The sequence below is a fragment of the Glycine max genome, chromosome 12, assembly GCF_000004515.6.
Source record: "Glycine max cultivar Williams 82 chromosome 12, Glycine_max_v4.0, whole genome shotgun sequence".
Lineage (NCBI taxonomy): Eukaryota > Viridiplantae > Streptophyta > Magnoliopsida > Fabales > Fabaceae > Glycine > Glycine max.
The window spans coordinates 33,722,521-33,735,862 of NC_038248.2; the positions used below are offsets into that span (position 1 = coordinate 33,722,521).

Below are 13,342 nucleotides of genomic sequence, written 5' to 3' on the forward strand. Positions count from 1 at the left end.
AGAACTGTCTTAGTATATAAGGCGGTGGTAATTTTATAAATACGGATTTTTCAACGAAGATGGTTTTGTGAAAATCGTTTTAGAAGACTGTCATTCTAAGACGGTCTTAGATGATTTTTACTTTTTTTAATATGTAGTTCCTGCTTTATATTTTGTGGCGCCTTGTATTCTCTTTTTTTAAAATGTTTTTCTCTATTCTTACCTCTAGGGTTCCCAAACATCGCGTGAGATCTCTGTCACCGCAACTTTCCATATCTGCCACTCCCATTGCACCATAGCACCCAACATTACCGAAACTTCTTGTCCTTCTCATCCTCTTTGTCTCTGTCACCTACGTCATCTACACGCTCAAGCTTGTCTCCATCTCACGCGCTTGCAAAGATGCCCCATTCTCCTTCGGCACCTTCTCCAAAACCATCATCGCCGTCAATGCCACCACCTCCGTCGTCGCAGTTCTCCTACGAGGCTCCCTCGAGACGAATCTCGAGGACCAGACGAACCTCCGCCACTTGGTGCTCAGAATCGCGGCATCGACCAAGCTGTGGGACCAAAGGAAGAGCTACATCAAACTCTGGTATAGAGTGAGGGACATGTGCAGCATGATGTGGCTCGACGAGAAGGTGAAATCGAAGGAAAACAATAGCAACATGCTCCTGCCAGTGAGAATCTTCGACGACATGGCGATGTTTAACTACACGAACAGGCAAGGGCACTGGAGGTATTTGTGTTCAGAAGGAAAGTGGTGGAAATAAATTTCTTCGTTTCTACCCTTTCTTTCCCTAACTTTACAAAATCACAACACACACAAATCTTCTTTTTAACACTATTTTTTTTCATTTATCATCGCATCAAAAACTACAAACTATCGATGGCTCCTTCATTTGACATAAGTACTCACACGATATGCGTGATGGATGCTTCAGGTCACTTGGGCTTCAGCCTTGTCCAAAGACTCCTCCAAAGGGGATACACTATTCATGCCTCTGTTAAAAAATATGGTAATTTAAATTAATTCTTTATGTTATGGACTATGATCCCTTGAAATTGAAATTGATTTGCTTTGGAGTCATTTCTCAGGGGAAGAAAACCTATTCAATGGAATTTCATCCGATCCTGATAAGCTTAAGGTTTTTCGATCTGACCCATTTGATTACCATAGCATAATCGATGCTCTCCGAGGTTGCTCTGGTTTGTTCTACATATGGTTTTGTCCAATTGGAATACTTTGGATTCAGATCTTTGTGACTGGAATGGTGTTTCTTGCACTGCAACTCGAGATCATGTGATCAAGCTGTAAGATTTAAAATACCATGGATCCATTTAGCATTTAATACATTTCTTTGGGGGTGTAAATTTAGTCCTGTCCTGAAATGTAACATGCTTCATGGCTAAGACAGTAAATTAATGACATACATTTCTAAGATAGCACATTTCTAATACGACAGAGTGGAATCCTTTTTTGCAGTAACTTATCAGGGGCTTCATTAAGGGAATTTCTTGCACCAAAATTTGGGAAAATCACCTACTTACAAGAATTGAATGTTCCTTGTTTCTCATATACATCATTCTGCAAACCTAGCTTCATTTAATTAGTGATTCAGTGTTATTACCATGACTTATTGAACTGGAATTAATTATCATCGTTGTAACTAACTTTTGGTTCTTATTGTTGTAGGATCTTGCATGGCAACAGTCTCGTTGGAGTAATACCTAAAGAATTGGGCATGTTGAAATCTCTTAAGGTGTTGGATTTGGGAATTAATCACTTAATTGGACCAATTCCTCCAGAGATTGGAAATTTGACCCAAGTTATGAAAATGTAAAAGGAAATTATTAATTAATTTGCTCTTCCAGAATTGTCGACTCTTAAATTATTTTGATGGAGTAGTGTTTTCAATTCCATTGCATTCTTGCATAAACCTACAGTCCAATGGGTTGACTGGTAGGCTACCTCCAGAGCTAGGAAAATTGAAATACCTTCAAATTTTTCTTCAAATATGCATGGGATGAGAGTAAAATTTTCTAAAATGAATTAGTTTAGTTTGTTTACTAATTCATCATCATCATTCATGTAGTCTTTTCTCATCAGATTGATAAAACTCTTCTTTCTCTATGACTACAGTGCATGCTATAAAGTGTAGGCCTGTAGGACTCTTATATCTATGGTAGATTACCATGGTGAGATGGGTTAGTCTATAGGCTTCATTTTGGTCTACATATAATTGGTAGGATTCAAATTTCTTTTTTTCTTCAAATGTCATTTACCAGTTTCATTTGTGTCTGCTAAAGCAAACAAGACATAGTTTCTTGCATTATCTTTTATGTTTACTATAAATGAATACAATAATTTTTGCATGTGAGACATGTGATATGATAATTTATCATTGCTACAATTGTCAAATTTTCATTGAGCTCAGGAAGCAAGTCATTGGGTATAAGGATATATATAGTTAACATGACTTAAATCACCTTTGACATTAAAATTGTTGTATCTAGAAAACATTGTCAAGCTCACCCATTACGTATAAAATACCAAGTTACACAATCAAAATTTGGATAGTATTAATCTAACTCTTATGTTTCCTATTATTTTTTTAGGTATGCCTCGGGTGTGAATTTAACTGGCTTCTGTCGTTTGTCTCAGTTAAAAGTTGCAGATTTTTCATATAACTTTTTTGTTGGTAGCATACCCAAATGCTTGGCAAGTTTGTTTAATCCTCGTTATTTGCGCATGATCTTAATATTTTTTTAATTTCTTTTGGTTCTAGGGGTAACTTTATGCAAAGGGCTCAACAGAGGATTCAGGACACTGTTGGCAGGATTATTGGCTTTACTAGTTTATATGATATCAGCCAATAAATAAAAATGAGTTGAAATTGAGGTTTCTTGATAAAAGGACTGTCTTTTAATGATTCTACCACTTCTAATTCTATTAGTAGTTAAAACTTAAAAGTGTTCAAAGACGTTTTCTATGCTGACTTAATTAATCATCCCTTTGGAGGTAATTCATCTAAAATTAGAAATATGTTCATAAAGATATCCTAATTTGTGATTTTCTCAAATATAAATTATGCTTCTATGTCTGATAAATAAATTGAGTTATTTCTATCCACTTTTAGTATAATTATTGTTTTACACTCTCCATTTATACTGTAAGAGCCCCCAACAGGCTATATCCACGTCAGAGCAAGAAGGGGTTAGGCAACGGATAGCCACAAGCTTGCTGGAAGGGTATTGTACTCTCTTAACAACTAGAAAATTATTATTATCTCTATGTATGGCTACATGGTTCCCACCAGTGTGTTGGCTTTCCCTAGAGTTTTTATTATCTTCATGTCTCATTCTAATGTTGCAAGAAAATGGATTTTCATTTTTCAGGTGAGAAGAAAGATAAGTGAAAGGATGAAGGTGTTGCAACGGCTTGTGCCAGGTTGTGATAAGGTAGGTAAAGTTGAACTTCATGTCACACTTGCATGTAGTAGGACCAATAATGTATTTATTTTCATTTAACAACTCATTTGTTATCTTTTTTTTTATTGGTAGGTAACTTGTGTGTTTTTGTGAATGTGCTCTTGCTAGAATTTTCCTTTATATGTTAGTTTTCACTATTTCTTCTGACAGCTTTATGTGGTTTGGTTTTTAACTAGGTGACTAGAAAGGCCCTTATGTTGGATGAAATAATCAATTATGTTCAGTCTTTACAGAATCAAGTTGAGGTATACCTTCAATATACTCTTTTTATTTTCCTAGTTACTTCACCTTAATTATTCATCATTAGCTATGTAAAATATGTATACTAACAAACTAGCTATGCCTCTAATTTTATGTAGTTCTTACCAGAAGTTCCTTTGTTGTAAATTGAACATATTGCTCCTCTTTTTGAGATAACATACCTTAGAGTGCTTTGGTTACTATTTAAACTGGCTTGACATATGTACATGTTACTTTGATATTTGTGTTTGCTTCCCCTCACCATACATGCTTTAGCTAGTCATGTATTAAGTGATTGGATGTGATTTTTCTACATTTACTTATATTGAGTATGTATTTATCATTAAGGTTTATACTTGGTTGTTTGCAGTGAATTTCAACTCATACATGAGTTATGCTTATATGTGTTATCAGCATCCCAAAGGACTAAACTCACACAAGCTACTCTATCTACATTGCATGCCTTCTTATCATGGATTCCCTTGGGTTATATATTTGAATCACCCCTGGTAGGTGTTGTTTTCTGCTTAAAATGAAATTATTTTGGAGGAATTCAGAAACTGAAATCTTTTTTATGTTTCTCACCAGCTTGTGACACTCCTGAAATTTTTCCTTGTCCTAGCATATCGGAACCTCACATTGCAATGTTTAACTGAGGTATATTCCTCCTTTTAAATGCTTATATGTTTTTCCCTGAAATTTTTAACATCAATATTCACTTTTTATATTTGTAGGTGGCAGCCCTTCAATTTGGGAATTATTATGATGTACAGTATGTCAAGATGTATAACATATTCATGGTCCAATTGTAGGTTTGTTTGGATTGATCTCCTTTTATGTAAAATATATTGCATTCTTTTTCATTTGATTCTGAAAAGAAGGTATGTGGATCAGAAATCCTTTTGTTGCTTTGCTGGATATCATTCATAGGTTCCTTTTATCTATTTTAATTGTTATTGTAGGGGATTCATATTGTTCCAAATATGAGTTGAACTTTGTATTTATTGAATGGTAAAACCAAGATGCCAATTTTCTTAAAATATGATATTAATGGTGTAAGTCAAATTGAATGACCTAAAGACGTAATGTAACATTGCATGAATATATTCTTTTGGTTGATTGATATGATGAAAGGCTTCTTGTTGTGCAATTGTTGTATGTTTGTGCTGATAAGAACATGCACCTTTATTCAATGGTCTTTTCTTGTGAAATGTCCAAATGTTTAGGAAATTAAGTAAACAACTGAGTGGTGAGGATTGGACATGGAACAATTTGAATACACTCTGTTGGGCAATTGGTTCTATATTAGGTTCCATGATGGAAGAACAGGTAGTGTGAACTTCATGCTCTAGCTTAATTGATATTGATTATTATTAGAGTATTCTTCCTATTTATTATTTTTCTTAGCAGGACTAACCATAGTTCTAGGCTCCCTGGTTTATGCCAGCTGTAACACCTAACTGTCAGTTTGCTAGTATAGTTAGAACTCCTAAGGTACTATAAGTACCAGCTTTGTAATATCTGTTAGTTGGGTTGAATAATATTTCTCTCCAGTCTCAAACTCTCTCTAAATATCTGTTAGTTGGGTTGAATATACCCTTGTGATTTCTGTAAATTCATATTCAGCCCAACGACAACATATCTGTTGTTTCTCCGTTGGTTTCATCGTGACATAATGGAATCATCTAATAATCTTCTTTTGTCCAGAAGAGAGAGAGCATGTAATTTTGACCACCAACCTTTTCATGTCCCGCGTCTTTCTCTTGATAATTACAATTCTGCCTTTTCTTTCTTTATATATAGTGGTAGTATATAGCATGAATTATTCCAAAACTTCTTAGAAAAAGTGATCCATATAAATTATTTTACTATTTTTATTGTATAGTTTGATGCTGCATTGAATTTATGCATTGTCTCGGTTTACGAAATATACATAAATGTAATGGTAAAATGGGGAGAAACTAGCCGAGCGGAACTATCACAATGAAATATAAGACTTATATTTTAAATTTGTTTGTCTAGATTAAATACAATTTTTTTTAAATCTAATTTAATCATGATTCAATGCAAGCTAAATTCGTAAAATCTCATACTCATAAAGATTGAATTTTTATAGGATTTGAGTTTTATTTTTAAAGCTCGAATTAAATTTGAATTTTTTTTGCATGACCCATTATATTTCACAACTTGTATGGGACTAACCCACATTGGACGAGTAGCTCATTTTATCACCTATACACATAGGAGAGAAAGTGAGAAGAAGCAAAAAAATAAAAGGGCATCTTCAATTTCATGTACATTTCCTCAAATAGGATCGAGGCTAATATTTGAATATGATTTTTTGTCTTGCAGTTTTTGACAAGATAGAAATTGACGAGAATACCACACTCAAAGATTTGGATCTAAACCACAACTTCTACCTAGAACCATCTCGGTGAGAGTCTTTACTAAAGTAAGTGGCTATTACAAAAAAAAAATCTTTTACATTTTGATTTCTAGCTTAGATATGGTAAAAGAAGAAATTTTATTATAAGGTACATACAAAGAAAAGGAAGATAAGATATTCATCTTAGACAAAGTAACAAAGGAAAAGTAAATAGAAGCAAACATGTATATCTTTTTGTTTAGTATATTCTTGGATTAATTGAATAGGGGTTGTTAATGATATTAAAAATTAATTAACTAATTTAGAATTAACAACCATCATGCATGCATTTCAAATTTCAATTCATTAGGGAAAAAACATTTATTATCAAATAAATAATGTGAAATGTTAGGATTAATTGCTTTTGTTGCATGATGAGTTCTGTACCATAAATTAAACTAATAATAAATACATGTATTGTTATCCCCCAACAATACATATCTTTTAGGAGCGGTAAAGACGTGACTAAATTCAGAGTCAATAATTTCTAACAGATCCAAAAATTTAATGTAGTGGAGACAATAATTATATAAATAAATTTGTAACCATAAAATGCTAATATTTTTTTGACTTAAATACAATTTTGATTTATAATAGACATAAAGGATCAAGTGTGTTGAGATATAGCGGTGTGTTGTTGAAAAGTAAAATATCTTAATTATTATTGTTAGAAAAAGATAGTATAATTGTTGTGGGTTTACATTAATATTGTGATATATTATAGTAATATTAATTGATCATTTTGATGTATCAATTTTCAGTAAGTACCATTAGAATTGCTAGTCAGTATATGATGCATCACATTGTTACCTGTAATTTCTACAAGATCTAATAGCAGTTTAATTTCGGTTAGATAATTAACAAAAGTTAGTTTACTGCCAAATTATCAATATATTTTAATTTGATGTGACATGCAGGGAGTTGTTGGGCATTTTCAGCTGTGGCAGCTGTTGAGGGGATTAACCAAATAAAAAACAACAATTTGATTCAAAATATTTTTAATTTTAAAAGAAAAAAACACATTTTAAGACGATTCTTCAAAAAATCGTCTTAGAATATTTACGTTCTAAGACAGTTTTTTGAAAACTGTCTTAGAGTCCTCTATATATTTTTAATTTTTTTAAAAAATACATTCTAAGACAATTTTTAGTTAAAAACTGTCTTAGAAAGTGTATCCTTTTAGGACGGTTTTTAACTAAGAATAATCTTAGAAAGGTATTTTTTTTAAGACGATTATTTATTGAACCGTCGTAAAAAGTGAAAACTTTCTACGTCATCTCCTACAACGACGGTTAATAGAATGCCTATTTTAACTGATGTAGAAAACCTCTTTTATAGTAGATGTTCGTCAATCTATCTATCACCAAAACACGAGTTATTTTATTAATTATTAATGAACATGAACAAATTTTCACATATTTATTTAATATTTTTATTGGATAGTTTAATATCTTGTATATATCTAAATTTATTTTATATGATTAAAAATTATGACCACAACACAAATGAAAATTAAGGCTCAATATGATTGTTTTAAAATAAAATAAAAAAGCAATGAAAATAAAATAAACTAAATATATTAAAATTGAAAAAAAATTATAAAAAAATCTTATATCTCATAATTATGCATTACCAAAAAATAATTGTTATAAATTATAACTATCACTAGATACGAGATGTTTTCTTCCAAAAAAAGAAATCAAATAAAAAAGAAGTAAAAAATAATGAAAAATAAAGTAAAATCATATCAAAAAGGAATATATTTAAAAATAATTATATAATTTTTAAATATTTAAATAGTGTGAAATTATATTCATATGTAGCCTTTATGTAACTTTAGGTGTAATATTATAATATTATTGTTTTTATAATTATATTATAAGTGTTGTGTACAATATTTGAATATTGGATTTTATTTTATATTTAAAATTTTAAAGCCTATTTTGTTTACATGACATTATGAGAGTACAGCTAGCAAATTTGACCAATAAGAAGTTCAAAAACCAAAGATTTATTCATTAGACATATTTCTTCACTGGCTGACATGTATCAAACATCATTCAAAAGATGGCCAACTCATTAAGGTCACAAATTATTAAGAAGAGTATTCATTGAAATTGGTTTGTACAAAGTACAGAAAATGAGTTTTTATACAAAGTTGTAAAGCTAACTAACTAATTTTGTAACTACTCCTAACTAATTATAACTGTAATACAAATAAAACAAAATCCCAATTCAACTTTTAACAATTCCCCCGAAAGGACAAAGAAGACAATGTTATGAAGAGGAGGAAAGGAAGATACAAGCTTGCTACAAAAATTTCAATCTATAAAGCGATGTGGAGATAGGAGTTCTTCTATGAATAATGAGCTAAAAATGCAATTTCAGTTATCTATGTCCTCCATTTTGGTGTACTTGTTTCTTGCAGCTTTCACCATAGAGGTAATGCTCATCTACTTTGGCAGTAAATGAAAAATGAAACATCCACAAATGACTCCATGGATTGATCAACCCAAGTTCAGATAGGAGTTGACGTCATCTTGGGGTTTCTTCATCAAAAACATAAGTCAAGGGTGATATAAGAACTCCACTGCCTCTAATTTGCATCATACGAGTGTAGTCAATAGGAAACCAAGTACGAGAATCACATCCACATAGTTTTTAATAGACAAGTCAAAATAGAAAGCATTGTATTTAGCTCAAATATAATGCCACATGATAAGCAAAAGCTTTTAATGGATTTAAATCATTTTCTGGTGAAACTCAGTTCACAGCTAGCCAGCGACAAGAAGAATTATATATATAGACTAATAATAATTTACCTAAAACTAGTATTATAATTGTATTGTCTGCACCATCATCTCCTATGTTTCCCCCACAAGCTCGCAGGTATCTTCAACAATTCGATAGATGATAATAAATCGAAAAACAACTTTAACATTAGTTTTAGAAACTCACCACTCTCCATTGTTGTATAGTGCCTTCTGAGGCACACATATGCAAAGGAATAAAATGGGAAAGTTTATGTCTGAGAAGGGAATATAATTTCTACAAAAAAAAAATTTGGTTCCACCATGAAATGAGTAAAATCCTAACCAAAAATCACAGCAATAGATGTTGCCACATAAAGAACTCCCAAATTTGTTTTGTCATTTCACTGAAAGCAGAGTGCAATGCCAACAGACCTTTGGCCCAATAGTTAACCACAATTCACATCCCACAACTTCTCCCCATAGCTTAAAACATAAACACACACACAATGGAAATACCTAAAGTTTAACAAAAGCCAACCAGAAATTGGTTATTTGATCAAACTTCATAATTCAATAAAAGCATTGTAGAATTTTTAAAATCTTTCTCATTCTCATTCTCCTACAACAGAATATGAAGAAAAACAATCTAGTTGGGCAAGCAGTGGCATCACTCATCCTCTTTCTTTACTTTACAAAGTAATGTTGTCATCAAAACGGGCACTTTAATAAATGCTTATCACCATGGCACACATACCTTTAATAAAACATTTTATTTTTTTACTTTCTTAACCAATGTTTGACCGAGCACTAGTTAGCATTCATCTTTATTTATTTATTTATTATTCTTGTTTTTATAATAAAATAAAATAAAATAATTCTAAAAAAATAACAGATTATTATAAGAAAAATATTATGTGCAGTGAATTGAGATTGGACTATTTTATATTCTCAATATATCACCAATTCTTATTATGATTGTTTTCATAACTTTTTTTTCATTTCTTTCCACATACACAAATTTTCTTTTATAACATTAAGTAATATATTTATAATAAAACAAACTAAATCAAATAATGTCATAGTATTATTTTTTTACTTCAATATTTTTTATGGTTTTTAACTACTATAAAATGGAATAAAATAATAATAAAAAAACATCACATTATTGATTAACAATCAAAATAGACGAAAATGAGCAAATGACCGAAATATTGGACAAAAAAGTTTGAGAATGTTGATCGGTTGTCTAAAAGTTTTGGGACCAAAATCATAAATATTTAAAAGATTAAGGACAAAAAACAAAATCTACCCTTGATTATACTTATAACTAGTTTAGTATCCCATTCCTTCCACAGGTATTAAATTCACATTTTTTTAATTTATAAGAGTAGTTTTTGTATTTTAAAAAATTAATGTTATTAATAATTTAGTTTAAATTTCAATACATATATGTTAGTAGATATATCAAAATATATTTAAATATATTTTTATATACACATATGCTTCAGAAAATTGTTGTTATTGAGGGTATTATCTTTGGTAGGATTCTAATAAAATCACTTTTTGAGTGATATTTTGTGTTATTTTCATGCATTTTCTTGGCATGACTCACATTTGGACACTAGTTTTGTCTTGTAGAAGTATAGTCGCTTAATGGAGTGCAAGAGTTGGAAATTGCATGTTTTTGAAGATTTGAAGAACTCTCTCACTTGACTACAACTATGGTACATTCATCATGGTCATGGTAAACAGTACGCCCAAGGTAAAATGATTGACATTCATTTTGAACAACGTCAGCTTCCAACTATAGTTGTGGTAAGTAGTACAATCGTAGTCCACACCATGAAGATCATAGTCATTCCACCACATCCTAAAGCTTCAATGTCACAAGTTTTCAACCACGGTCATGGTGGAGTTCAACAAAACCGTAATGTGCCTTTTTGGCTGATATCTTTAGGAAGTTATAAATAGGGGTTGTTTTTTTGTATCTTATCTTTTACCTAATTTATGAATTTGAAAGCATTCTCAGGGATATTGAGAGTTCTGAAGCATGAACAACTTCGTGAAAATGGATGTGATCATCATTCGTACCTTGTTCGTATGTCTATGCTAAATTCATATAGGTTTTTGAGTCGTGCGCTGATCATGAGCAGTTAGTCACCCTAGTTCAGGGATTATAATGTAATTTTCCAATTATACCTTTTTCTCTACTCTTAATGAAATCCCTCAATGTTTTATGTTAATTAATTTTTTTCCTTATCTCTACTATTTAATTGGGAACTTATCAATCCTATGTTTAATTGAATGTATTGTGGGAATCATCTGTAATGTTTTACACCAAATTGCATGATTAAACTATTTGGGTAATCTATGATGGATTAGTTAATCCTTAATTAATCATCTCTGGAATAGATTATATCCTTTTACTTAAATTGATATATCCATGATCATAGGAGTATTGATTTAAGACAAAGAGTATCATTTGACCTTGATCGTAGGCTTTGGTTGGCTTTGGAAATCGATAATTAATTGTGGAAGAAACTTCATTTAGAACTGAGATTGAAGGAAAATTGATACTAGTGAATCATAATCTTTGTTCACTTTTACTATCACTTAAATCTCTTTCCTACAGTAGTTTAATTGTTTTCTTTTAAAAACTAAAAACCACAAAAAATACTTAAATCTTCTTTCGAATTATCTCAAGTGTTAGCTTAATAATTTTAATTATTTAAAAATACAATTGATCTTTAGGATTCGATAACCAAACTTTTAGTCTATTATTACTATAGCGTAAGGAACACTTATCCTTGTGAGAGCATTATTCTTATGCATCATATTCTCTTCATTTTAGTAATGCTTTACATGTTCCCTTTTAACTTTCTTTTCAAAAAGTTGATTTAGTTTTCTATTTTTTATTTTTTTGTAACTGTGTTACTGATCCAAAGTATCTAGTTGCTTTGTTGATGACTAAACTTCATCAAAAGTGACATTTGTTCATGTGGCAAAACATTCTTTTATAATAGATTTTAAATTAAATTAATTAATTAAATATGTTAAAGTTATTATATATACAAAAATATTATAAACAATAAAATTGATTTATTATAAATAGTGATAAAAATTAGTATAATTATTTGGATATATTATAGGTATGACGTAGTTTAATTTATTTTTTGTTAGATTTAAGTATTAATAATATAACTAATAATTTGAAAATTGATTAAAATCAATTTTTATTTATTTATTAAATAATAATATATTATCTAGAATAATTAAATATTAAAGTTGTTAAAATTTTAAAAATATATTTTCAGAAGAAAAAATGTATCAAATTAGAAAATTTTGTATGCAAGAATTTATATATTGTTAACTCATTGGCAAATGTACCAATTTTATCACAAGTAGTAACAATTAAAATGGAAGTTCAAGTATCGAATTCAGAGGAACTTTGGTTATACTAAAATGATGCAAACCCAATTATTAAGCAATGAGAAGAAATAGAAGAAGAAAAGATAAAGAATTGAAAGTGTGAAATTTGGAGTAAGGTAAAGAAAAAGATAACAAGAAAAATAAATAATAATTTAAATAATAGAATGTATATGGAATCCGTAAAATGTCACAAAAAAATGTATCTCGCAAAAAAAAAAATGCATAATCAGTAAATTAATTATACATGTAAATTATAGAGACTCATGATAATTAATAAAAAAATTATCATAATTATAGTTGTAACACCCAAGATTCTAGATCATAACATTGTTTAAAAAACTCTCGTTAATTTTTTTTATTCTTCAAATGCATATTAATAAATTAATATTTTCTACAAAACTCGAGTAATATTTTTTTTTTTGAAAACATATACGGATAAACTTCATTGTAAAACTTGTGTAAATAAATCTCATTAAAACATATAAAAGCACATTAACATCATCTCTTGAAAGTCAGTACAATTAAAAAAAATTCGTAAAACCTTGTGAGAAAATAATTAAATACAAGGGTGAAATAACATAGTTTTATACATAATAATAAAAAGTACATAGTACCGTGTCATAGGAAAATAAAATGGAATTACAACCTATAAAATGTCTAAAAGTAAGTGTAACATGTAAATCTATAACAAATATGACAATCTGAACCTAAGTACACCCAACTCTAAAATGGATACATCCAAAAGAAAACCTAAGTCTCAAAGCAGACATCTACCTAACCCAAGGTACCAAATAATATCTAAGATGAATCCTCCTTAGATGAAGGCTCTAACTGCCACAACAACTATCTACATTCTTTTATCTTCACAAGCATGAGATCATCATGGTTTCCTCTGATGTCGATACCTGAAAGTTGTTGGTTGTAAGGGTGAGTCCTCTACTCCTCAAACGCCACAAACAAAGCATACAACTTACATAACCATGACGTATAATTTTTATAGGCAAACAACACTCTCGATGCCCTA

The 13,342-nt window shown here is 30.2% G+C and overlaps 1 long non-coding RNA gene across 6 annotated transcripts; it reads left to right on the forward strand.

The window, feature by feature from the left end:
• Positions 1-203: 203 nt before the first annotated feature.
• LOC121173123 (uncharacterized) lies at positions 204-7,533 on the forward strand. 6 transcript variants are annotated; one of them, XR_005887404.1, is made up of 12 exons: positions 204-718; positions 924-998; positions 1,078-1,293; positions 1,676-1,819; positions 2,599-2,681; positions 2,769-3,231; positions 3,379-3,441; positions 3,648-3,716; positions 4,082-4,220; positions 4,300-4,368; positions 4,446-6,163; positions 7,054-7,533. It is a non-coding gene; the product is annotated as an uncharacterized lncRNA (long non-coding RNA). The 6 variants fall into 6 exon arrangements; XR_005887401.1 differs by having other exon boundaries at positions 1,676-3,231; positions 4,446-4,523; positions 6,064-6,163; XR_005887403.1 differs by having other exon boundaries at positions 1,676-2,681.
• The last annotated feature ends 5,809 nt before the right edge of the window (positions 7,534-13,342 follow it).